The 25,928-nt window shown below is 45.8% G+C and overlaps 1 pseudogene; it reads left to right on the top strand.

Moving 5' to 3' along the window:
* The first annotated feature begins 18,142 nt into the window (after positions 1-18,142).
* LOC141077971 (uncharacterized) lies at positions 18,143-20,974 on the top strand (annotated as a pseudogene).
* The last annotated feature ends 4,954 nt before the right edge of the window (positions 20,975-25,928 follow it).

Below are 25,928 nucleotides of genomic sequence, written 5' to 3' on the forward strand. Positions count from 1 at the left end.
TGTGCTGGTTGTCATGGTGCCGGATGAGTGGAAGTTTCTGTGTGGGGTCAGGAGGGGTTTACAGGGTGTATGGAGCGGAGCCGTGTGTGTACGAGGTGTACGGAGCGGAGCCGCGTGTGTACGAGGTGTACGGAGCGGAGCCGCGTGTGTACGAGGTGTACGGAGCGGAGCCGCGTGTGTACGAGGTGTACGGAGCGGAGCCGCGTGTGTACGAGGTGTACGGAGCGGAGCCGCGTGTGTACGAGGTGTACGGAGCGGAGCCGCGTGTGTACGAGGTGTACGGAGCGGAGCCGCGTGTGTACGAGGTGTACGGAGCGGAGCCGCGTGTGTACGAGGTGTACGGAGCGGAGCCGCGTGTGTACGAGGTGTACGGAGCGGAGCCGCGTGTGTACGAGGTGTACGGAGCGGAGCCGCGTGTGTACGAGGTGTACGGAGCGGAGCCGCGTGTGTACGAGGTGTACGGAGCGGAGCCGCGTGTGTACGAGGTGTACGGAGCGGAGCCGCGTGTGTACGAGGTGTACGGAGCGGAGCCGCGTGTGTACGAGGTGTACGGAGCGGAGCGGCGTGTGTACGAGGTGTACGGAGCGGAGCCGCGTGTGTACGAGGTGTACGGAGCGGAGCCGCGTGTGTACGAGGTGTACGGAGCGGAGCCGCGTGTGTACGAGGTGTACGGAGCGGAGCCGCGTGTGTACGAGGTGTACGGAGCGGAGCCGCGTGTGTACGAGGTGTACGGAGCGGAGCCGCGTGTGTACGAGGTGTACGGAGCGGAGCCGCGTGTGTACGAGGTGTACGGAGCGGAGCCGCGTGTGTACGAGGTGTACGGAGCGGAGCCGCGTGTGTACGAGGTGTACGGAGCGGAGCCGCGTGTGTACGAGGTGTACGGAGCGGAGCCGCGTGTGTACGAGGTGTGCGGAGCGGAGCCGCGTGTGTACGAGGTGTGCGGAGCGGAGCCGCGTGTGTACGAGGTGTGCGGAGCGGAGCCGCGTGTGTACGAGGTGTACGGAGCGGAGCCGCGTGTGTACGAGGTGTACGGAGCGGAGACGCGTGTGTACGAGGTGTACGGAGCGGAGACGCGTGTGTACGAGGTGTACGGAGCGGAGACGCGTGTGTACGAGGTGTACGGAGCGGAGACGCGTGTGTACGAGGTGTACGGAGCGGAGCCGTCTGTGTACGAGGTGTACGGAGCGGAGCCGCGCGTGTACGAGGTGTACGGAGCGGAGCCGCGCGTGTACGAGGTGTACGGAGCGGAGCCGCGCGTGTACGAGGTGTACGGAGCGGAGCCGCGCGTGTACGAGGTGTACGGAGCGGAGCCGCGCGTGTACGAGGTGTACGGAGCGGAGCCGCGCGTGTACGAGGTGTACGGAGCGGAGCCGCGCGTGTACGAGGTGTACGGAGCGGAGCCGCGCGTGTACGAGGTGTACGGAGCGGAGCCGCGCGTGTACGAGGTGTACGGAGCGTAGCCGCGCGTGTACGAGGTGTACGGAGAGGAGCCGCGTGTGTACGAGGTGTACGTAGCGGATCCGCGTGTGTTTACGAGGTGTACGGAGCGGAGCCGTCTGTGTACGAGGTGTACGGAGCGGAGCCGCGCGTGTACGAGGTGTACGGAGCGGAGCCGCGCGTGTACGAGGTGTACGGAGCGGAGCCGCGCGTGTACGAGGTCTACGGAGCGGAGCCGCGCGTGTACGAGGTGTACGGAGCGGAGCCGCGCGTGTACGAGGTGTACGGAGCGGAGCCGCGCGTGTACGAGGTGTACGGAGCGGAGCCGCGCGTGTACGAGGTATACGGAGCGGAGCCGCGCGTGTACGAGGTGTACGGAGCGGAGCCGCGCGTGTACGAGGTGTACGGAGCGGAGCCGCGCGTGTACGAGGTGTACGGAGCGGAGCCGCGCGTGTACGAGGTGTACGGAGCGGAGCCGCGTGTGTACGAGGTGTACGGAGCTGAGCTGTGTGTGTACGGAGCGGAGCCGCGTGTGTACGAGGTGTACGGAGCGGAGCCGCGTGTGTACGAGGTGTACGGAGCGGAGCCATGTGTGTACGAGGTTTACGGAGCGGAGCCGTCTGTGTACGAGGTGTACGGAGCGGAGCCGCGTGTGTACGAGGTGTACGGAGCGGAGCCGCGTGTGTACGAGGTGTACGGAGCGGAGCCGCGTGTGTACGAGGTGTACGGAGCGGAGCCGCGTGTGTACGAGGTGTACGGAGCGGAGCCGCGTGTGTACGAGGTGTACGGAACGGAGCCGCGTGTGTACGAGGTGTACGGAGCGGAGCCGCGTGTGTACGAGGTGTACGGAGCGGAGCCGCGCGTGTACGAGGTGTACGGAGCGGAGCCGCGCGTGTACGAGGTGTACGGAGCGGAGCCGCGCGTGTACGAGGTGTACGGAGCGGAGCCGCGCGTGTACGAGGTGTACGGAGCGGAGCCGCGCGTGTACGAGGTGTACGGAGCGGAGCCGCGCGTGTACGAGGTGTACGGAGCGGAGCCGCGCGTGTACGAGGTGTACGGAGCGGAGCCGCGTGTGTACGAGGTGTACGGAGCTGAGCTGTGTGTGTACGGAGCGGAGCCGCGTGTGTACGAGGTGTACGGAGCGGAGCCGCGTGTGTACGAGGTGTACGGAGCGGAGCCATGTGTGTACGAGGTGTACGGAGCGGAGCCGCGTTTGTGTGGACCCCTCTGTGTACTCCCAGCTTTGGTCGCAGACCCCTCTGTGTATGCTGTATACACCCGTATACCCCCAGCTTCGGTCACAGACCCCTCTGTGTATGCTGTATACACCCGTATAACCCCAGCTTCGGTCACAGACCCCACATATCTCACCCTGTAGAACTGACGCCGGACACACACGGTAAAACTGCGGTCGTCGGTCTCTCTTCTCTCGCACTTATACTGATAACATAAGATGGAGTCAGACGAACCCTCCTACAAAACGTGAGAACAAAGTCATTACTACAGGACTGTGTGAGAAAGGGATTTATTCCACAAGAAACGCTGGGGCCACAAATGAGAATAACATAATGTCGTTCATCTTCTCTTTCACCATAGATATTGACAGTGAGGGCAACTTCCACTTTGCCGCAATGTGGATTTTAGTGGCCATACATATAATAATAATAATAATAATAATAATAATAATAATAATTTTTATTTATATAGCGCCAACATATTCCGCAGCACTTTACAATTAAGCGGGGACATGTACAGACAAAAAATTCAATACAAGTTAAGACAATTCAAACAGTGACATTAGGAGTGAGGTCCCTGCTCGCAAGCTTACAATCTACAAGGAAATGGGGGGACACAGTAGGTGAGAAGTGCTTGTTAATTCAGGTCTGGCAATTATAATAGGGATTTTCATATAAAGCTGCATGATCCGGTCATCCGCCCGTGTGTTTAAGTGCAATAGACAAGTATCAAGTACAGTTATCATGTGCATGAAGGATGTGGAGACAAATGAATAGTAGGGTGCAGATTCAGAATAATATTTGGAAGGAGGGAACAGAGTAAACTACTACATAAGTAGTTTACCAGGTTCTGAAAGCTTTTTGGAAGCCGGGAAGGCCTGGTTCCCAGTAAAAGGGTAGAAGATTCCAGAACAACCGGTCCACCATACATCTGTGCTATCAGACACTTCACCTTCTCCCAAAGCTCAGAAACCACCATACAAGACCATCAAATATGTCTCATGTCACCAGATATTCCACAGCCCCAAAACAGTCTCCCGAGATTTTAGGAAAAATGCTGTGAATTTTTTCCTGTATATAATAGACTCTGTGCAATAGTTTTAAGGAGGTCTCCACAAGGGAAGTCTGGTGACTACCTTCTGATAGGGTGTCACAGCTACGATACCATTCATCAATTGACTGTTCAAACCCCAAATCCTCCTCCCACTGTAACATATACACTCACTGGCCACTTTATTAGGTACACCATGCTAGTAACGGGTTGGACCCCCTTTTGCCTTCAGAACTGCCTCAATTCTTCGTGGCAGAGATTCAACAAGGTGCTGGAAGCATTCCTCAGAGATTTTGGACCATATTGACATGATGGCATCACACAGTTGGCGCAGATTTGTCGGCTGCACATCCCTGATGCGAATCTCCCGTTCCACCACATCCCAAAGATGCTCTATTGGATTGAGATCTGGTGACTGAGGAGGCCATTTGAGTACAGTAAACTCATTGTCATGTTCAAGAAACCAATCTGAGATGATTCGAGCTTTATGACATGGCGCATTATCCTGCTGAAAGTAGCCATCAGATGTTGGGTACATTGTGGTCATAAAGGGATGGACATAGTCAGCAACAATACTCAGGTAGGCTGTGGCGTTGCAACGATGCTCAATTGGTACCAAGGGGCCCAAAGAGTGCCAAGAAAAAATTCCCCACACCATGACACCACCACCACCAGCCTGAACCGTTGATACAAGGCAGGATGGATCCATGCTTTCATGTTGTTTACGCCAAATTCTGACCCTACCATCCGAATGTCGCAGCAGAAATCGAGACTCATCAGACCAGGCAACGTTTTTCCAATCTTCTACTGTCCAATTTCGATGAGCTTGTGCAAATTGTAGCCTCAGTTTCCTGTTCTTAGCTGAGAGGAGTGGTACCCGGTGTGGTCTTCTGCTGCTGTAGCCCATCTGCCTCAAAGTTCGACGCACTGTGCATTCAGAGATGCTCTTCTGCCTACCTTGGTTGTAACGGGTGGCAATTTGAGTCACTGTTGCCTTTCTATCAGCTCGAACCAGTCTGCCCATTCTCCTCTGACCTCTGGCATCAACATGGCATTTCCGGCCACAGAACTGCCGCTCACTGGATTTTTTTTCTTTTTCGGACCATTCTCTGTAAACCCTAGAGATGGTTGTGCGTGAAAATCCCAGTAGATCAGCAGTTTCTGAAATACTCAGACCAGCCCTTCTGGCACCAACAATCATGCCACGTTCAAAGGCACTCAAATCACCTTTCTTCCCCATACTGATGCTCGGTTTGAACTGCAGGAGATTGTCTTGACCATGTCTACATGCCTAAATGCACTGAGTTGCCGCCATGTGATTGGCTGATTAGAAATTAAGTCTTAACACACAGTTGGACAGGTGTACCTAATAAAGTGGCCAGTGAGTGTACTTCAATTTTTTATCATTTTGTGGAGAATTTCTAGCATAGTAGATCAATGAGATCGTTCCCCTGCCCAAAGGGTCATTTAGACATTTATTTTCAAAACTCGTTGCCCTGAGAGTAGTACCGCTCGGGAGGATCTGCTTTGCAAAGTGGAAAGATCTGATTCGGTCGCATTACCTCCCTAACTGGAGGTTCAAATTTTTGAACAAATTCCTGTCTGTCAAGTAAGATATTAAATGGGGAACACAAATGTTGAAGTATATGAATACCTTTCAGCTTCCACCAAGAAAACATTTGTGTCTCAAGGCCTGGCGGGAACATGGGGTTTTGTAATATAGCTGTCAGGGGAGAAGGGCTTGATTGTAAGTTATATTTAAACTTTCCTCCAAAGAAGCAACGAGTGGACAGTAAAAAGAGCCACATTCATTAACCCCCGTGGAAGTCGGTCTGTGGTCCACATTAGGCCTGATAAAGAGAATGGTTTGGAGAGAAATGATTCCAGAATAACCCATCTCGGACTATTGGGATATGAACACGCACTTATTAATGGAGCAATCTGTGCCGACTTGTAATAAAGTGTAAAATTAGGGAGGGATAAACCCCCTTCTTTTCTGTGATGGAACATAAGTTTTTGCACAATTCTGGGTTGTTTTCCGAGCCAAAGAAACTTAGACATCATAGAGTGTGAATGAGTGAACGTTCTGGCTGGTACCATAATTGGGAGGGACCTAAATAGATATAAGAAGCGAGGCAGTGACACCATTTTTAGTGCATGTATTCTGCCGAGCCAGAATAACTTTGAGGAAGCCCATCTATCCAGGTCCCTCTGGAAGTTTTGGATCAGTGGAGTGTAATTCCACCTAAACAGAGGTGACCTGTTGGCTGTTAAGTTGATACCCAGATATGTTAATGTTCTTTGTGTATAAACCCAAAATGGGAGGATATATTAGTTTGCTCTTAGGAAAATTTACAAATAATGCTTCGGATTTATCAATGTTAATCTTTAACCCTGAGATCTTCTCAAATTCGTGAAGGAGGGAAAACAAGTGAGGGAGTGTAGTGTGGGGACTTATTAATGTTAGCAGGAGATCATCCGCAAAGAGGCTGACTTTATATTGGTCTCCCATATTCTCAGGGCCCAGGATATTCTGATCTCTCCTTATTGCTTCCACAATGGGTTCCATTGTAAGTGATAAAAAATCTGGAGATAGAGGACAGCCCTGCCTGGTACCCTCTGAATATTAATTGGAGGGGGATGTGGTGACGGGAGTTTTACATAAGCGATAGGGCTATCATATAACAATTGGAGGCACTTTATAAGTTTAGGGGAGAATCCGACTTCCGATAGAACCGTAAAGAGATACGTCCAGGACGCCGAATCGAAAGCCATCTCAATATCTAATGCAAGCAGGAGAAGTCGCTTTCGTTGTAGGTTAGTTGTATGAATAATATTTAACGCTCTCCTAATATTATCTGGGGCCTGTCACACTGGTATAAAACCAACCTGATCCCGATGGATGAGGTGAGGGAGGATTTTATTGATCCTGTTAGTCACAATGGATGTAAAGATTTTGAAGTCAATGTATAAGAGGGATATAGGTCTATAATTTGTTGTGAGATGATCTTTCTTAGGATTAGGGATTACGGTTACATGCGCCACGTAGAGCTCAGGGGGCAGCTGTGAGCCATTTAGTAGTGAATTACAGAGGTTTTTATATGTGGTGTCAGCACATCGCTGCATTTTCTATAATATATTGCTGTAAGACCATCCGGCCCCGGGGCCTTTCCTCTCTTTAGCTTTTTGATTGGTGAAACTATTTCCTCCTCAGAGATGTGTAAATGGAGTTGTTGTGCCGCGGACTCAGTCAGGTTAGGTAGATGTAGTGTGTGAAGGAATGACTCCAGTAGTGAGGGGGGTGATTGTGGGGGCGAATACAAACTCTGGGGGTATTCATTATAAGTGCTATACATGACATCGGGGTGGGCTGAGGTCTGACCCTTAGGGTCTTTTATAGAGGAGATTATATGCAGTGACTCTCTCATTCTGAGCTTACGAGCGGCATCTTATTAGGCTTATTGGCATGGTGATAAAACGCGGCTTTACTCCAAGTTAGCGCCTCTCCGTTCTGGTGGTGAGAATGGCGTCTAATTGTCATTTCATATCTTGTATTTGTGTAGATAAGTATAGGGGTGAAGAGCGCTGATTGGCCAATTCTCACTCCTGCAGTTTCTCCTCCAGTCTGGGCTGTAATTCAGACCTTTCTTCTTCCTGTCGGCCGATAACTTATCACAGAACCGGGAATAGATTTTCTGTGCGCGAGTCACATTGCTCCAAGTGAGGCCTCCTCCGCTGTGTGAGTTTAGGGGAAATTTGTTATATCTTCTCTTATAGCGGTTACATTAGAGATTTGGGCATTTTAGCTCCTGGTGTGGAGTCGATAGCACAATCATATGCCGCCATATAGTAGACGGCCGGTAACTGGGGAGAATTCCCTCCTGTGTGGGGTCTATTTCCCTCCAGAGAAATCACACGTTACATTCCACACATAACACTGTGTAGAGAAGGCGGCGCGGAGTAATTGTGCCAGTAGTGAGGGGCGAAAAATGGCGGGAATGTCACTGACTGAGGAGAAGGCTCCATGGAGGTCTGCACTCCGGAGATCATGTGACCCCTGACTCCTCCCCTCCTGTGACCTCATCACAGGTCCTGTGCACAGAGCAGCCATATATGTGGAGTGCGGCTCTGCAGGTTAGTGATGGGCAGTCCGGCTCTTCTGGCTCCTTTCCCCACTTTTCTCCCTCCTGTCCCTTCACTATAAAGCCTGGGCCTCATTATACAGCTGTACAGGGGTCTAGTGAAGGCTTTTTAGCCCTTTCCTCAGACTGTAGCACCTGGGCACAGGCCCTCACTCCTGTCCCTTCACTATAAAGACTGGGCCTCATTATACAGCTGTACAGGGGTCTAGTGAAGGCTTTTTAGCCCTTTCCTCAGACTGTAGCTTCTGGGCACAGGCCCTCACTCCTGTCCCTTCACTATAAAGCCTGGGCCCCATTATACAGCTGTACAGGGGTCTAGTGAAGGCTTTTTAGCCCTTTCCTCAGACTGTAGCTCCTGGTCACCATGTGATCTCACCATAACCCTAACAAGCTAATTAAGGTGTGAAATCTTGATCAAAATCATCTCAGTACACAAATCTCCAAGGGTGCCCAAAGTTTTGCATCACCCTTTTTCCTTTTTGCAATTCTGAAATTGTAAAAAAGTCTATATATATATTTTTTTAATATTATTTTTGCCTAAAATACAAAGGCCATGTGTCATCTTAGAGGTTCGGCCTTTTAGAGATCATTTCATCTTCATCTTACTACTGCTCACAATAACGGTCATTTTGACCAGGGGCGCCCACACTTTTACATGCCGCTGTCAATGCTCCATCCCGTTGGTGCTCAATATTTAATAGGGTCTTACTATTAAACTTAATGAAAAGTTCGGTGAATGTCTTTGAGCTGTTATTACTAGAGATGAGCGAATATCGTCGGAGAAGTTGTTATTGGCTAATATCGCTTACCGAATAGCTGCATCGGGACCCCGGATCCCTGGAGCGCTCCCGATAATCAGCTGCATGTGTCGCCCTCCATGCAGCTGCTGTGACTATCACACAGCGCGACACACGCAGCTGATTATCGGGAGCGCTCCAGCACACTGAGTCCTGCACACACTGAGGCCCCGATCATGTGACCCCTGACTCCTCCCCTCCTGTGACCTCATCACAGGTCCTGTGCACAGAGCAGTCATATATGTGGCAGACACTCCTGGATCTTCTGCTTTCTGGGCCGGTTCATCCTGTGAGTCCTATTAACCCTTTTGCTCCCTGTATTCTCCTTTCTGACAGGACAATATCTGAATTCGGATAGTGTGACAGGAATTTAATCAATGTGGAAGGAAAAAATGACAATTTTACTTTATTTCCTCACAAAAATGTGACTTTAGCCCCAAAATTGGCGGCGTAACAAATCCTTATTTTCCCCACTGTAGTTTGTAGACTCCATATACAGATCCCTTAAGTGTGAAAAGAGCTGAATTCCCCACTTAAGTTATTGCATTTTGGAAATTGCCCCCACTGGGAATTTATCTCCAGGTAAAGGCACAATTGTGTCTCCATGGGGGTTGTGCTCACAGCCCAACATCGTGGCCTCCAAAGAAATGCCACCCCGCACCATTACTGACCACTGCCAAACCGGTCATGCTGAAGGGTGTTGCAGGCAGCAGATCGCTCTCCACGGCGTCTCCAGACTCTGTCACGTCTGTCACATGTGCTCAGTGTGAACCTGCTTCCATCTGTGAAGAGCACAGGGCGCCAGTGGCAAATTTGCCAACCCTGGTGTTCTGTGGCAAATGCCAAGCATCCTGTACGGTGTTGGGCTATCAGTACAACCCCCATCTGTGGACGTCGTGACCTCAGACCATCCTAATGGAGTCAGTTTCTAACCGTTTGTGCAGACACATGAACATTTGTGGCCTGCTGAAGATCATTTTGCAGGTCTCTGGCAGTGCTCCTCCTGTTCCTCCTTGCATAAAGGTGGAGGTAGCGGTCCTGCTGCTGGGTTGATGCCCTCATACGGCCCCCTCCACATCTCCTAGTGTAATGGCCTGTCTCCTTGTAGTGCCTCCAGCCTCTGGACACTACGCTGACAGACACAGCAAACTTTCTTGCCACAGCTCGCATTGATGTGCCATCCTGGATGAGCTGCACTACCTGAGCCACTTGTATGTGTTGTAGAGTCTGTCTCATTCTACCACAAGTGTGAAAGCACAACCAACATTCGAAAGTGACCAAAACGTCAGCCAGAAGCATTGGTACTGAGATGTGGTCTGTGGTCCCCACCTGCAGAACCACTCCTTTATTGAGGGTGTCTTGATAATTGCCAATAATTTCCATCTGTTGTCTATTCCATTTACACAACAGCATGTGAAATTGATTGTCAATCAGTATTGCTTCCTAAGTGGACAGTTTGGTTTCACAGAAGTTTGATTTACTTGGAGTTATATTCTGTTGTTTAAGTGTTCCCTTTATTTTTTTGAACAGTGTATATAGATAGATTTTTTTTCTTTACGTTGGAGGGTCCAATTCCAGCTATTGCTGTGGGACCTGTGATTTCTATCTACTCCACTGTGTACAGGATAATAGAGTATAATAAAGTAGTTATGGACGTGACGTAACTAACATTGTGCAGTGACTCTGCTTTCCATATAGTGATGGATGTTTCTTGTTGCTGAAACTGTGATTTTTTTCCCCCTTTAAACCTTTTTTAAACCCCTCTGATCAGTGCGATCGCACAACATACAAGCATCTGATGGCTCCGGTGATGCCCTGTACTACTGTAGTGCCGTGTATCATCACTGCCTGTCAGTGTAATACTAACGGCCCCATACACATGAGATCAGAGTTGGCTGAACGGTCATTTGGCAGACGGCGATCTCTCCCGACTCCCCCATACACACAAATATTCCAGCTTTCCTGTGGTCTGTGTGAGAGAGTCGCCTCCAGACTCCTCTAGCGGAGGATTATCTACAGGAAGAACAAACAGATTATCCTCTGAAATTCAGGATGTCAGATCCTTCTCTGCCCTGACATCATCTGTCGGGAGGCCCCCAAATACATTATATGGTCGGCCAATCCCCCCGAAATCAGTGCTTTCATGGAGCTTTAGTCTAATGTGTATGGGGGGCGTTATAAGGTAACTTATTGGACGCTGCCTCTGGCCTGGCCTAATAGACCTTCATACATTGCAGCCCAGACCCCATTATTAGGCATGTAAGTATCGGAGTAACTAGGCCGCCCCATACTATCGAGTACTTGGGGGCGGGGGGCATTCAGCCAAACTCTGTCACACCTTCTTACATGTCATGTTTGCTTTTCATAGCAGCAAGTGGTTTTGTTGAAGCCTCGTCTGTGCCGTCCCTGCGGTGTACATCTATGTTCTGGGGCCCAAACAGATTAATTTCTTTTTAATAAATGTTCAACATGTTAAAAATTATAAATTTTTTTCTTTTTACAAGAATTGTTGGAGCCAATTTTCTTTAGAAACATTTTAATATCGGCTTTTTCTGGAGTTTTTCTTGTAATATAGGAAAGCCTAAGGCCAGAAATAAACCCCATAAATCACTGTACATGGAGACTTTGGGATCAGATCATTTCTGTCCATTGTGTTTGTGGAAACAAAAAATCTTTTCTAAAAGCCTCAAACTTCTGTGTGTGACTCAGAGCTGAGATCTAACGTGAGAGAAGATTCCAGTGCGGGGAAGACGGGAAACCTTCATATAGACGGCCGGTGGGGATGGAGGCAGTGACCGACTCTGGCCAAATCTGTCTCTAGAGCCGCAGTAGAAGATGAAGATGTCGTCCTCATCATGAAGGAGTTATTTCTCATGTCGTGTGTGATGAATATCTCCTGCAGTATTGCTAATGCCGATTCCAGTGTCGGTAATGAGACGAGAATTAGCGTTATGGAAGATGAGTCTATGAGGAACGTGTTCAGCTGCCGACTCCGAGGAGGAAACTGCTTGTTGTCTGTGGCCTAAATATATAGGTTTTATTAGTAGATGTCAGGGAAGAAAACTAAACCCTGTAAGATAATAAATCTCCTCATATGTTTCCCTTATTATCTCCAGTAATTGTATTATTACACAGGATTCTTATGATGTTACATCGGATCATCTTCTTCTCATTCAGGTCTCTACAATATCGGATCCTCTCAGTGAAGATCTTCTACATAAGAGAGTTTTCCTGATTTACCCATCAAGGATGGATATGGACAGAGACAAGATGGCGGAGAGGATGTTACACCTCACCCTAGAGATCCTCTTCCGTCTCACTGGAGAGGTGAGAGATTCTGATGACGTCACATTACATCATTCTTATCTATGGGAATAACAGATGGACAGAACTGGAGAGGTGAGGACTCTGGAAATGTCTGTAGTGAGATTTATTAATGTGTCTCTCCATAACCAGGATTACACAGTGGTGAAGAAGACCTCTAGTGATCGCTGTCAGGACCCTGTGTCTGAGGGATGGGGAAGACCCCTGAGCCCAATCACGGGGCCTGCACCTCACCCCCTGATCCATGAGGACATCAATCACCAGAAGATCCTAGAACTCATCTACAAGATGATTGAGCTGCTGACTGGAGAGGTGACACTGCTGGGAATGCTGGGACATTATACAGTAACACTATGAAGGGATCGGGGGATGACGGTATCATTGTATGTGTCAGGTTCCTATAAGGTGTCAGGATGTCGCTGTCTATTTCTCCATGAAGGAGTGGGGGTATTTAGAAGAACACAACGATCTGTACAAGGACGTCATAATGGAGGTTCCCCAGCCCCTCACATCACCAGGTAATAGACAGGACTAAATACACACGGCCTATAATTATCTGTATGTAAAGAATGAATTCAGTCCCTGTATGTGTTTCCTCCAGATCTATCCAGTAAGAGGACAACACCAGAGAGATGTCCCTGTCCTCTTCTTCCACAGGACTGTAACCAAGAAGATCCCAGTGCTCCCCAGGATCATCAGGTAGATAGAGAGAAGGTGTCAGGAGATCTCCCCTATGATGTGTAGATGGCTGTGAAGGTCTTGTGCTCAATCTTGTTTTATCCTCCAGTATTGTATGTTTTATACTTGTGTAATGAGAACGGTGGAGATGGCAGGATTAGAGCTGATCATAGATGGGACTTCTTACAATATTTGTTTCAGGGTGAAGATCTGACCCATATTAATACTACAGACACAGATGTGAGAGATGATGAGTGGTGTAACGAGGAGATTCCCACATATGACTACCCAGGTGAGTAGTAACCACTGAATGCAGAGAAGTCACAGATTCCTCTCAGTCAACGGCTGTGGCTGCTTTATCGGTGGTGTAGTCCGGCCGTATTACCATGATCACCATTTTGCCTCTAGACCACAACATTCTCCTCCACCCAAAACTGTTCAAATGACTTTGGGTATTGATAGCCCTTTTCTATAGAACTTACAACCTGGAGGATCTACCTACCCCCTGGGATTAGTGTGAGGGTGATCCTTAAAGCAAGATCTATATGATTGCTTGTACCTGACCCAATATAGGCCGAGTGCACACTTAAAGAGTCACACCGAGCACAGAGTTAGATGTCTACTCCTTTCTCAGTAAAGGCTTGCACACAGCTGAAGTTTATTCTCAAGACAAAGAGACAGGAAATGGGTGTCACACAATCTTCTGAGGAGCCAGTGTCAGTCTATGATAGGTCCATTTCAGCTTCACTTCCATATATGGTATCCAGTATCTCAGCTTCTGCATTCCAAGGATTCCTTCCAGGGTGTTGTCTGAAGACACAGACGCCATCTTGGTACACCATATCTGAACTGACTTATATAAGGTTTAATAATTGATTTCATTAGCCATTCTCTCCTTCACATTAGGAGATGCTGACCGTTACCTGCCCAGATCTGTAACTATAAAGCCAAATGACAGCGTACGTAGAATGTGCTGACAAGATAGAAAATCACTTGAAGAAAAATATGCGCTTTAGGTGGTGCTCTGATTATATATTCATCTGTATTACATCCGGCGCCTGCGCAGTAGCATCTATAAGTAAGAGACAGAGGTTACTGCGCTGGCGCCGCTGGTGACATTTTGCTGGATGTAATTTTTTTTCTAAGCCTCACAATAGTCACAATATTATAGGCATTATCACCAATAACATCAATGCTATTATATGCATTATGTAATAATGGGGGCAGGTCAGTGAGGGATCAGCGACCTGTCATAAGCCAATACAGAGGAATATGTAATCAGAGCACCACATAAAGCCCCGCCCACAGCCCCACCCACAGCCCCGCCCCGAGCACGATAATATCATTAACTGAAAATTACAAATACAGATTAAACAACAACAAGACGGATTTCATCACTAGGTATCGATGTAATCAGTATAACGGTGCTGACCTGACAGTGTCTGTAGGTTACTGAGCACAATCCTGCTGACAGGTTCTCTTTAAGACATCTCCGCTCTGCACTATTATACACAGTTCTCTATAAATGTGTAATATTTCTTCTTGAAACTCATCTGACAGAAAATATTGGAGCTTACGATAGTTTAGATTGTGACGTCACCGAGCCCCATACACTAATTACCCCAGAGAGGTTTCACCACTAGCTGCTCATTTATTACTGATGGAGACTGTGGAGTTTGATCATTTCAGTAGATGTTATTGTCTATAGTCACAGTGTGTGATTACAGTAGTGTCCAAAATCCTCTGATTTAACCTCTTACTGCAGCCAGTTTTGTGTTCCTAATCAGGCCCCATTATTAATATCTGACGTGTGTCACTTTATGTGGTGATAAATTATTCACAAAGGATAATAGAAAACAAATGGATCTTACAAATTATTTTCCAGCTTCGCACTGTACCCTACATACGGTTGTACACTACTGTCTGGGCACATGGCAGTGTTCAGAAGGGAAGGAGCGCCACTTAGCTATTTGAATGCAGATCTAGCTGGAATAGTTTGCAGACACAATGTATTGGGAGCACTGTTCATGGTCAACTGGCAGCTCAAAAGATGTCCACCATGAACATGCTTGACTCTATCTTCTCTGCTTTCTATATCCCAAGGATTGCCTTGCTCATCGCCTTATAACACGATTACATGGATCTGGACTTACACAGGGACCCCTAGGCTTGGACCATGGTGTTACCTGCTATTCTGTAGTGTTAGATGGCGAGAAGAATAGTCAGGTAGCTGGGTCAGAACCAGAAGGCCAGAATACAGAATCAGAAGACACAAGAGTAGTCAGTAAACGGGCCACGGTCACAACAGGGGATAAATACACAATCCGCAAGCTGAAAGCAAAAAGCAAAAAACATAAATATCCTAAACTAAAAAGTAAAAAATGCATTATTTGCAGTTTATTTTTTACTTTTTAGTTTAGGATATTTGTGTTTTTTGCTTTTTGTTTTCTCTGGTTAATGGTCATGTGTTAATATGCACTTACATTGTGCATACACATTAACTTACTTTCTCAGTTCAGACTCCAGTTTTTTATTCATTTTATTGTGCATTCAGTGCATATAAGGGTGTGACCGCCCTCTTTTCTGAGCTGGGAAAACCATCCTGTCTGGCCTATGCTTTTACTAGTGGTTTAGTCGCTCGATCCTTGTTCACATTTACGTCACTTGGCAAGTGAAAAGCTTTTAAATACTAGAGTTAGGACTGTCCCACCGGGGTTGCCGTGACGTGGTCGGATGGCTTGTACATTATTTTGATCAAAATTATGTTTACTAAATACCCTTATTATTATTACCTTTATGCATTATTTGCAGTTTATTTTTTACTTTTTAGTTTAGGATAGTTGTGTTTTTTGCTTTTTGTTTTCTCTGGTTAATGGTCATGTGTTAATATGCACTTACATTGTGCATACACATTAACTTACTTTCTCAGTTCAGACTCCAGTTTTTTAATCCACAAGCTGAGCACAGAGGACTGAACCAGAGAAGAACAGCGCTGTATCTGGCAGATTCCGGCCATGTGCTTTGCGCTTTAGTAGGGTGTGGTACTTTCCAATTGGCTGAAGTAGGGAGCAGATTACTCCAGCTGGACAGTAGGAACAGATCCCAGATGAGATTGGTCACACCATATGCAGAAGCCCTAATATAACTAAATGACAGAAAACCGGAATAGTCGAAATCCCCATAAAGTAATTCCATGTAATTAATTAATTCACTGATGGTTATAAACTATACACACGTGGTCAAAATTGTTCTTACCCCTCGTTTAATGACAAAAACCCACAATGGTCACAGAAATAACTTGAATCTGACAAAAGTAATAATAAATAAAAAATCTATGAAAATGAACAAATGAAAGTCAGACATTGCTTTTCAACCAAGCTTCAACAGAATGTGTAAATCGCGGTGTGTCCACTAATTAGCATCACATGTGTCTACAATCCTGGAATCAGTGAGTGGCCTGTATAGAGGCTACAGATACTCACTGTGCTGTGTGGTGACATGGTGTGTATCACACTCAACATGGACCAGAGGAAGCGAAGGAAAGAGTTGTCTCAGGAGATTAGAAGGAAAATTATAGAAAAACATGTTACAGGTAAAAGTTATAAGACCATCTCCAAGCAGCTTCATATTCTTGTCACTAAAGTTGCACATATTATTCAGAAATTTAATATCCATGGGACTGTACCCAACCTCCCTGGACGTGGCCGCAGGAGGAAAATTGATGACAAATCAAAGAGACAGATAATATGAATGGTAATATAGCCCAGAATAACTTGTAAACTGATTAAAGGTGAACTTGAAGCTAAAGGAACATCAGTGTCAGATCACACCATCCGTCATTCTATGACCCAAAGTGGACTTCACGGAGACGACCAAGGAGGACACCATTGTTGAAAAAAAAATCATAAAAAAACAGACTGGAATTTGCCAACCCACATGTTGACATGCTACAAAGCTTCTGGGATAATTTCCTATGGACAGATGAGACAAAAATGGAACTTTCTGGCAAGGCACATCAGCTCTATGTTCTCAGATGGAAAAATGAGGCATATCACAAAAAGAACACTATCCCTACTGTGAAACATGGAGGAGACTCTGTTACGGTCTGGGGCTGCTTTGCTGCATCTGGCACAGGGTGTCTAGAATCTGTGCAGGGTACAATGAAATCTCAAGACTATCAAGGGATTCTAGAGAGAAATGTGCTGCCCAATGTCAGAAAGCTTGGTATCAGTTGCAGGTCATGGGTCTTGCAACAGGATAATGACACACAATACACAGCTAAAACACGCAAGAATGGCTAAGAGGAAAATATTGGGCTATTCTGAAATGGCCTTCTATGAGCCCTGACCTAAATCCTAATGAGCATCTTTGGAAAGAGCTGAAAACATGCCGTCTGGAAAAGGCAACCTTCAAACACGAGACGACTGGAGCAGTTGCCCTTGAGGAGTGGGCCAAAATACCTGTCGAGAGGTGCAGAAGTCTCATTGACAGGTACATGAATCATTTTATTTCAGTAATTGTCTCTAAAGGTTGTGCAACAAAATATTTTACTTTAGGGTACCATCATTTCTGCCCAGGCCTATTTCATGAGTTTTATTTTTTTTAAGTTCTGTGGAAGCGTGGATGAAAAGCAATGTCTGACTTTAATTTGTTCACTTTCATAGATTTTTTAATTATTATTTCTTTTGTCAGATTAAAGTTATATCTGTGACCATTGTGGGTTTCATTAAACAACTGGTACCAACAATTTTGGCCACATGTGTAGAAGGAGTGTATAATTTGACTCCACAGCAACTTTCTGGAAATTAACACACAGTGGATGTTGGAGTGAAAATTACACATTTGCCATTTTATTACCCAGCACATAGTGCCCAGATTGTGCTCCAGGAGACACACACCGCAAATTAAGTGGATTCTTCTCACTATAGTATTGCTAAATACAGGCATCCTAAATGTTGTTTGCGCACACTGCAAGACTCCGAAGTGAGAGCGGATTTTGCTGGATTGGTTTATAGAAACCTTGTTGCTTTTCAACAGCCTTTGAGCCACTAATAGTGTGGGAACCTCTGTTTTTCCAATGACAGATGATGGACCTGAGTGGGGACTTGTTTTTGTGAGATGAGAATTGGTATTATTTTCGCCTACATAACATTGATTGGTTTCTTTATATTTGATATTTGGGAGGCAGAATGAACAAACAGTTGAACACCACACACTACTGGCTCATCCAGCAAGGTTTTCTATTAGACTGTGAACTGTCATTGACTTGGTAAATAATTAAAGTTTTTTACATAGCTTGCCATTTTTATGGACAGTTTAAGTAGAAATGTTCAAAAATATAAAACCAAAGGATATTTTATTAATAAGTAGTAATTGTTTTTTATCTTAGCAGATGAATGTACCAGGAGATCAGAGGGACATTTGACAGCTTCAATTTTTAAATCTGATGATCTTGAGATCCTACAAGATACAACTGAAGTGATTGCTATTACTCCAGATATACCATCATCCATTCACAGCAAAGATCTGTCATCTGGTCCTATGAAACAGGTCCCATCTTCTGATTCCTTACTGAGTAATAAGGGAAAGCAATGTCACAAAAGAGGCAATAAAAAACAAACTGCTACTAAAGCAAAGAAGTCATTCACATGTTCAGAATGTGGGAAATGTTTTACGTGGAAATCACGTTTTGTTACACACCAGAGAACTCACACAGGGGAGAAACCTTTTTCCTGTTCAGAATGTGGGAAATGTTTTACATGGAAATCACATTTTGTTGCACACCAGAGAACTCACACAGGGGAGAAGCATTTTTCCTGTTCAGAATGTGGGAAATGTTTTACACTGAAATCAGATTTTGTTACTCACCAGAGAACTCACACAGGGGAGAAGTCTTTTTCCTGTTCAGAATGTGGGAAATGTTTTATACAGAAATCAAATTTTGTTACTCACCAGAGAACTCACACAGGGGAGAAGCCTTTTTCCTGTTCAGAATGTGGGAAATGTTTTATACAGAAATCACATTTTGTTACTCACCAGAGAACCCACACAGGGGAGAAGCCTTTTTCCTGTACAGAATGTGGGAAATGTTTTAACCTGAAAACAAATTTGGTTAATCACCATAGAACTCACACAGGGGAGAAGCCTTTTTCCTGTTCAGAATGTGGGAAATGTTTTAACCGGAAATCAAATTTGGTTAATCACCATAGAGCTCACACAGGGGAGAAGCCTTTTTCCTGTTCAGAATGTGGGAAATGTTTTAACCGGAAATCAAATTTGGTTAATCACCATAGAGCTCACACAGGGGAGAAGCCTTTTTCCTGTTCAGAATGTGGGAAATATTTTAAACAGAAATCAGATTTGGTTAATCACCATAGAGCTCACACAGGGGAGAAGCCTTTTTCCTGTTCAGAATGTGGGAAATGTTTTAACCAGAAATCACATTTTGTTACTCATCAGAGAACTCACACAGGGGAGAAGCCTTTTTCCTGTTCAGAATGTGGGAAATGTTTTCACTGGAAATCACAATTGGTTTATCACCATAGAACTCACACAGGGGAGAAGCCTTTTTCCTGTTCAGAATGTGGGAAATATTTTAACCGGAAATCAGATTTGGTTAATCACCATAAAATTCACACAGGGGAGAAGCCTTTTTCCTGTTCAGAATGTGGGAAATGTTTTCACTGGAAATCACAATTGGTTTATCACCATAAAATTCACACAGGGGAGAAGCCTTTTTCCTGTTCAGAATGTGGGAAATGTTTTGCACATAAATCACATTTTGTTAAACACCAGAGAATTCACACAGGGGAGAAGCCTTTTTCATGTTCAGAATGTGGGAAATGTTTTTGCACTAAATCAGATTGTGTTAGGCACCAGAGAACTCACCAGGGGAGAAGCCTTTTTCATGTTCAGAATGTGGAACAATTTTTAACCAGAAAGGGAGTCTTGTTCCACACCAAATAACTCACACAGGGGAGAAACTTCCTTCATGTTTAATCGAAAATAAATCTTGATCACATCAGAGAAGCCATTTCTCCTGTTTATAATGTGGGAAATCTTTTAATAGAAATGAAATCTTACTACTAATAATAATATTTATTTTTATATAGCGCTAACCTATTCCGCAGCCCTTTACAGTTTGCACACATTATCATCACTGTCCCTAATGGGGCTCACAATGTAAATTCCCTATCAGTATGTCTTTGGAATGTGGGAGGAAACCCACGCAAACACGGGGAGAACATACAAACTCCTTGCAGATGTTGTCCTTGATGGGAGTTGAACCCAGGACTAGAGCACTACAAGGCTGTAGTGCTAACCACTGAGCCACCTCAACAGACCTTACACAGGGAAGAAGCCTTTTTCCTGTTCAGAATGTGGGAAATATTTTAACTGGAAAGCGCTTGTTAGACATCAGAGCAGTTACACAGGGGAGAAGCCTTTTTGATTTTCTTAATGTAGTCAATATTTTACTTGGAAATCAGCTGTTAATAAACATCAGAAACATCACATAGGGGAGAAGCCTTTTTTTATGTTCATAATGTTGGAATAGTTTTAACCAAAATTGAATTTTCTTAAATGGGTTGTCTCTTGTCATTCCTCCTGTATGCTGAAAAAAGGCTAAAACTAAACTTTATTAATTCCAAATGTAAAACTATACCCATAATTCACCCCCTGAATGTTAGACAGAAGGTGACTAATAGAAAAAAACATATACCCCACACCTCAGTATATAGGGTGAGGTGATGTATACACACTCACTCTCCAAGCCTCACATTTCTACGGGTTTCATTGTCCTCACCAAAGGCGTCATCAGTTGACTATTTAATATTGATCTATAATCAAGCGAGACTAGACAAAAAAAAATTAAAATCATGTTATCTGTAACAGAAAACTAGCCACATATCGGCAGATCCCAGACTTCAAATTTTATACTTCGTATAGTTTTTACATCACGAGGGACTCAGATCTATCATTCTACAGGAAACAACCTAGGGGTTTTCAGCCTCGGTTGGAAGAATACAGATCTGCTCCATTCACCATCGCTGAACCATGGATACGTTTGGAGAAGCCAGGTTGTGATCCTCAGATCAACTGGCCTTTTACCTTGTATGGACTGAATGGATTGTCCTCTTCCTACACTTGTCGTTACCTCATCTCTGTGCGTGCCACAGGTGGGGTAGCGACCCTGGGAGTGAATCAGCGGAAGGGTGAGACTCTGTAATGTGCACTCTGTTGGGTATTTTGCTGTGACTGTTCTATGTGTTATCTGCCTGTTTTGTGGTTCAATAAAGCATTGCCACACTGCATTACCCTCACTGTGTGTTGTCTGAGTAGCATTATGCCCATGTTAAAGGGAGAGCCTGCGTTAGGTGGGAGGATCCCTGATCCATCTCGTTTCGGTCAGCGGACCGCGGCACCCGTTGACCACCCCATGTCTCCACAGGCATGCTTCAATAGTCTCAATGGGAGGCTAGAAGCTGCTATAACCCGATCAGTTCTGCTACATACAGGCAATGATCAGATCACCTGCATGTAGCAGAGTTGCTCACTTGCTATGAGCGCCAACCACTGGGCAGCGCTCATAGGATCCGGCAGTGACAACCATAGAGGTCTGCTGGAGACCTCTGGTTGTCATGCCAACCTATCGGTGACCCGCAATCATGTGACGGTCACTGAAGTGCGGGATTTCTGGCCCATCATGTGCAAGAAAAGATGTAGGCTCAGCGCCGGAGCCCACATCAAAAGGAGGGAGTCTGACATCAGCATACAGTTACACCCGATGTCAGAAAGGGGTTAAAGGGGATTGTTTTTACAGAGACAGAAGTGGTAATTAATCATGTATACATACAAATAATTACAAAAATACACAGCTTCTAATGTTAAATAGTATAGAGTTAAGACAAGAAAATATAATTTGTGTAAATCGTGTAGATATAAAAATTCAGGCAAATGTCAAATGTTCAAAAACACAGCAAAAAGGCAGAGATGCCGACCTGCCCAGACCTCCAAACAAACGCACTATCAGGGTGAGTGAGCCCATATAGTTAGGATGGGGGCAACACAGGTGCAAGAATACCGATGAGACAACCGCTCACAACCTACCAATGTATGGAGGGGCGGTTACTTGGTATATTAATGCACTATGAAGACTTGTATGCGGCGCTGTTCACACAATGGTAATGCACAGCATCCAGGCTAACAGCCTATTAGTTACACCCATACTATTAGATCAGGCGGGCTGCCCAGTGCTATCCAAATGCATCCCATGTGAACAGACACCACAGTTTGCAAGACCGAATGGGCCCAACTGCACCCTGAAAAATATAGTGCAAAAAACACATATAAAAATATGAGAGGTATTAGTAAATATTTTGGCCAAAATACGTAAGCAAGTAACCCACGTCATGCGTTGGCCTAAAAAAGTGTCAAAGGACTTACAGAAATTGCTTCTTCTACTTCCACCACTGCTGCTGCTGCTAATATTTTGGCATTGAAGAATTGACGGTCCAGAGGTTGGAAGTCTACAACCACAATTCGAACTGTCTTAGGGAAAAGCTCTCTTAAGGTTGTGTAAAAGCGTGTTTCAATACTCCAGCATTCGCTGTTCCCTTTCTAGGGCGGGGATCGTCTGGCAAAATTTGGTTTTATAACGTGGATCTAAGAAAGTGGCAACCCAGTAGTCAGCATTATTCCTTACCATAACTATACGGGGATCATGTTGCAGATAGTGTAGCAAGAAGGCACTCATATGTCGGGCTCTACCATGAGGTCTAAGCCCAAAGCCCATGCTGTGTTGGTGGCTGGGTAACAATGAGGCTCATTTCCTCCGTCCCATCCCTCCAACCACGAATAACAGAGAGGGGAGTATTATCCTCTTCATCTTACAGTTGCTCGCCCATCACCTCTTTCTCCTCCATTTGTTCCTTGGATCTTGCACCTTCGATAACAGCGTGTCTATCACCACCCCCACTCGATCACAGTAATCCACCCTCCCTTGGCACCCACCTGTGTGGTGACAGTCTTGAACTTAGAGACAGTATTATCCCTTCTGCATCCGCCTCTGCTTCCTCCTCTTCTGGGACCACCATCTCTTCCCGCAGGCTGTTCAATGTCTTCTCCAGCATATAGATGACCGGAATAGTGATGCTGATGATGGCGGCATCAGTGAGAACTATCTCAGTAGCCATTTTGAAACTGTGCAGAAGGGTTCAGAAGTCCTTAATCTGTGCGCACTCTGTAAATGTGACATGCGCCAGGTCCATACTGCGTTGGCCCAGGCTATATGACATGACATACTGCGTCAGGGCTTGTTGCTGCTGCTACAGTTGCTCCAACGTGCACAGTGGAATTCCACTGCAAGTCGATGAGGAGAGGGGTGTGAACAGCAGAAATGAGCACACAGCTTACGTGCCTTCTTGAGCAGTTCACCCAGGCCAGAATAGTGGTGGAGAATACGCTGTACCACCAAGTTGAGGACATGAGCCATGCAAGGCACATGTGTGGGCTTGCCTTGCTGTAGGGCCGCCACCAAGTTTGCACCGTTATCACCTTCCCTGCATGCAGGTTCAGCGGAGACAGCCATTGATCACACTGAGCCTGGAGAACTGTCCACAACTCTTCAGCTGTATGACTGCAATCTCCAAGACATATCAATTTTAAGACTGCCTGATTGCAGAGAGCCCATGTTGTGCAGTACGGAGGTGGTGGGGGTCTGCTCCGCACTTGGAACGTGTGTCTTGTTAAGGCAGAGGTTGAGGGCACAGGTGGAGGCCCTAGATGTGATAGAGGAGGCAAAAGCAGTGGAGGAAGTGTTAAATGTAGAGGTTTGTCCTGCAAACCTTGGGGATTCCAAGACTTGTGGAGCAGCACCTGTTCCCACAGCCAGTAGAGTCACCCAGTGCTCAGTCAGCGAGATGTAACCCCCTTGGCCATACTTACTCGTCCAAGTGTCTGTGATGAAATGCACTCTAGCAGACAGCGATTTTGTCATGGAATGGGTGATGTCTGCGACATGCTGGTGTAGCACAGGCACAGCTTTCTTAGAAAAGTAATGACTACTGGGTAATTGGTACTGGGGGACTGCGACGGCTATGAGATTTCGTAAACTGTCTGTATCAGGCAGAAAGGCAGCATTTCTGTGGCCAACAAATTGGAGATGGTGGAGTTCAACCTCTTTATTTCCTCCTACGCATGACAAAGCTATCTTTTATGTGACCACAACTGCGGAACCATGGGCTAGCTGCAGTGCTGAGAGAGGGCGGAGAACGGTGAACCAGACAAACTGCTGGACCGTGAGAGAGTTGCAAGCGGAGATGTTACTGTGGTTTGAGAAACTTGTGGTGTGATCGTTCTCTTTGATCAGTCAAAATCTAGGCTTGTCCGGTTCCGTTACATCTGAAGGCGGCATCTCAGTCAGCGTGACTGGAGCAAGTACAGAACTTGAGGTTTTGTGGTTGAAGACCTGTGTCTCAATAGTTGATACAGTAACCGAGGAGGAGGAAGCAGCAGATGTGATTGATGGGGCGGCTGATGGTTGTTGATGTCCGCTGGTCCGCATTTTTGTGCAATTGAATTCCCACAATAAAGCATGCTAACATAGTTAAAAAGAAGATTTTTGTCCATCCAGTTCAGCCTATATTCCATCAGAATAAATCCCCAGATCTACGTCCTTCTAAAGAACCTAATAACTGTAAGATACAATATTGTTGCGCTCCAGGAAGACATCCAGGCCTCTCTTGAACCGCTTGACTGAGTTCGCCTTTACCACCTCCTCAGGCAAGGAATTCCAGATTCTCCCTGCCCTAACAGTAAATAATCCTTTTCTATGTTGGTGGAAAAACCTTTTCTCCTCCAGACGCAGAGAATACCCCCTTGTGACCGTCACCTTCCTTAGTATAAACAGATCCTCGGAGTGATTGTATTGTCCCCTTAAATACTTATACATGGTTATTAGATCGCCCCTCAGTTGTTTTTTTTCTAGACTAAATAATCCTAATTTTGCTAATCTCTCTGGGTATTGTAGTTCCCACATCCCCTTTATTAATTTTGTTGCCCTCCTTTGTACTCGCTCTAGTTCCATTATATTCTTCCTGAGCACCGGTGTCCAAAACTGTACCAGTACTCCATGTGCGGTCTAACCAGAGATTTGCACAGAGGCAGTATAATGCTCTCATCATGTGTATCCAGATCTCTTTTAATGCACCCCATGATCCTGTTTGCCTTGGAAGTCGCTGCCTGGCACTGGCTACTCCAGGTAAGTTTATCATTAACTAGGATCCCCAAGTCCTTCTCCATGTCAGATTTACCCAGTGGTTTCCCGTTCAGTGTGTAATAGTGATATGGACTCCTTCCCATGTGTATAACCTTACATGTATCATTGCTAAACTGCATCTGCCACCTTTCGGCCCAGCTTTCCAACCTATCCAGATCCATCTGTAGCAGAATACTATCTTCTCTTGTATTGACTGCTTTACATAGTTTTGCATCATCTGCAAATATCGATATTTTACTGTGTAAACCTTCTACCAGATTGTTACTAAATATGTTGATTAGAATAGGTCCCACACCAACCCCTGTGGTACCCCACTGGTCACAGCGACCCAGTTAGAAAATATACCGTTTATAACTACCCTCTGCTTTCTATCACTAAGCCTGTTACCCATTCACACACATTTTCCCCCTGACCCAGCATTCTCATTTTGTGTGCCAACCTCTTGTGTGGCACGGTATCAAACGCTTTGGAAAAATCAAGATATACCACATCCAATGACTCACCTTGTTCCAGCCTATAGCTTACCTCTTCATAAAACTGATTAGATTGGTTTGACATGAGCGATTCCTCAAAACCCCATGCTGATATGGCGTTACACAGTTATTCTCATTGAGATAATCCAGAATAACATCCCTCAGAAACCCTTCAAATATTTTGCCAACAATAGAGGTTAGACTTACTGGCCTATAATTTCCAGGTTCACTTTTAAAGCCCTTGTGTTGATTGCGCATGTGAAATTTCATACAAGTAGTCAAATTATTGCACTTTTTACCTTGGCTCAGTTTTTTTTTTTTTGCAAAGTTGGCAGATTACATGAGTTGGCTCATAATTTGCAGTGTCAAAAAAGGCCCAGAATAGGCAACCCTTGCCACCTCTGCAAACTGCAGACCCATGGACGCTGCTGGTCAGAGGCACAGTTGTGGCTGAGGATGCATCGCTCGTCGTGGCTGCCTCACTGCGTGTTTGCGATGTACAGCGCAACCTAAC

This window comes from Dendrobates tinctorius, unplaced genomic scaffold (genome assembly GCF_039654945.1).
Source record: "Dendrobates tinctorius isolate UK_male_01 unplaced genomic scaffold, ASM3965494v1 ptg000485l, whole genome shotgun sequence".
Classification (NCBI taxonomy): domain Eukaryota; kingdom Metazoa; phylum Chordata; class Amphibia; order Anura; family Dendrobatidae; genus Dendrobates; species Dendrobates tinctorius.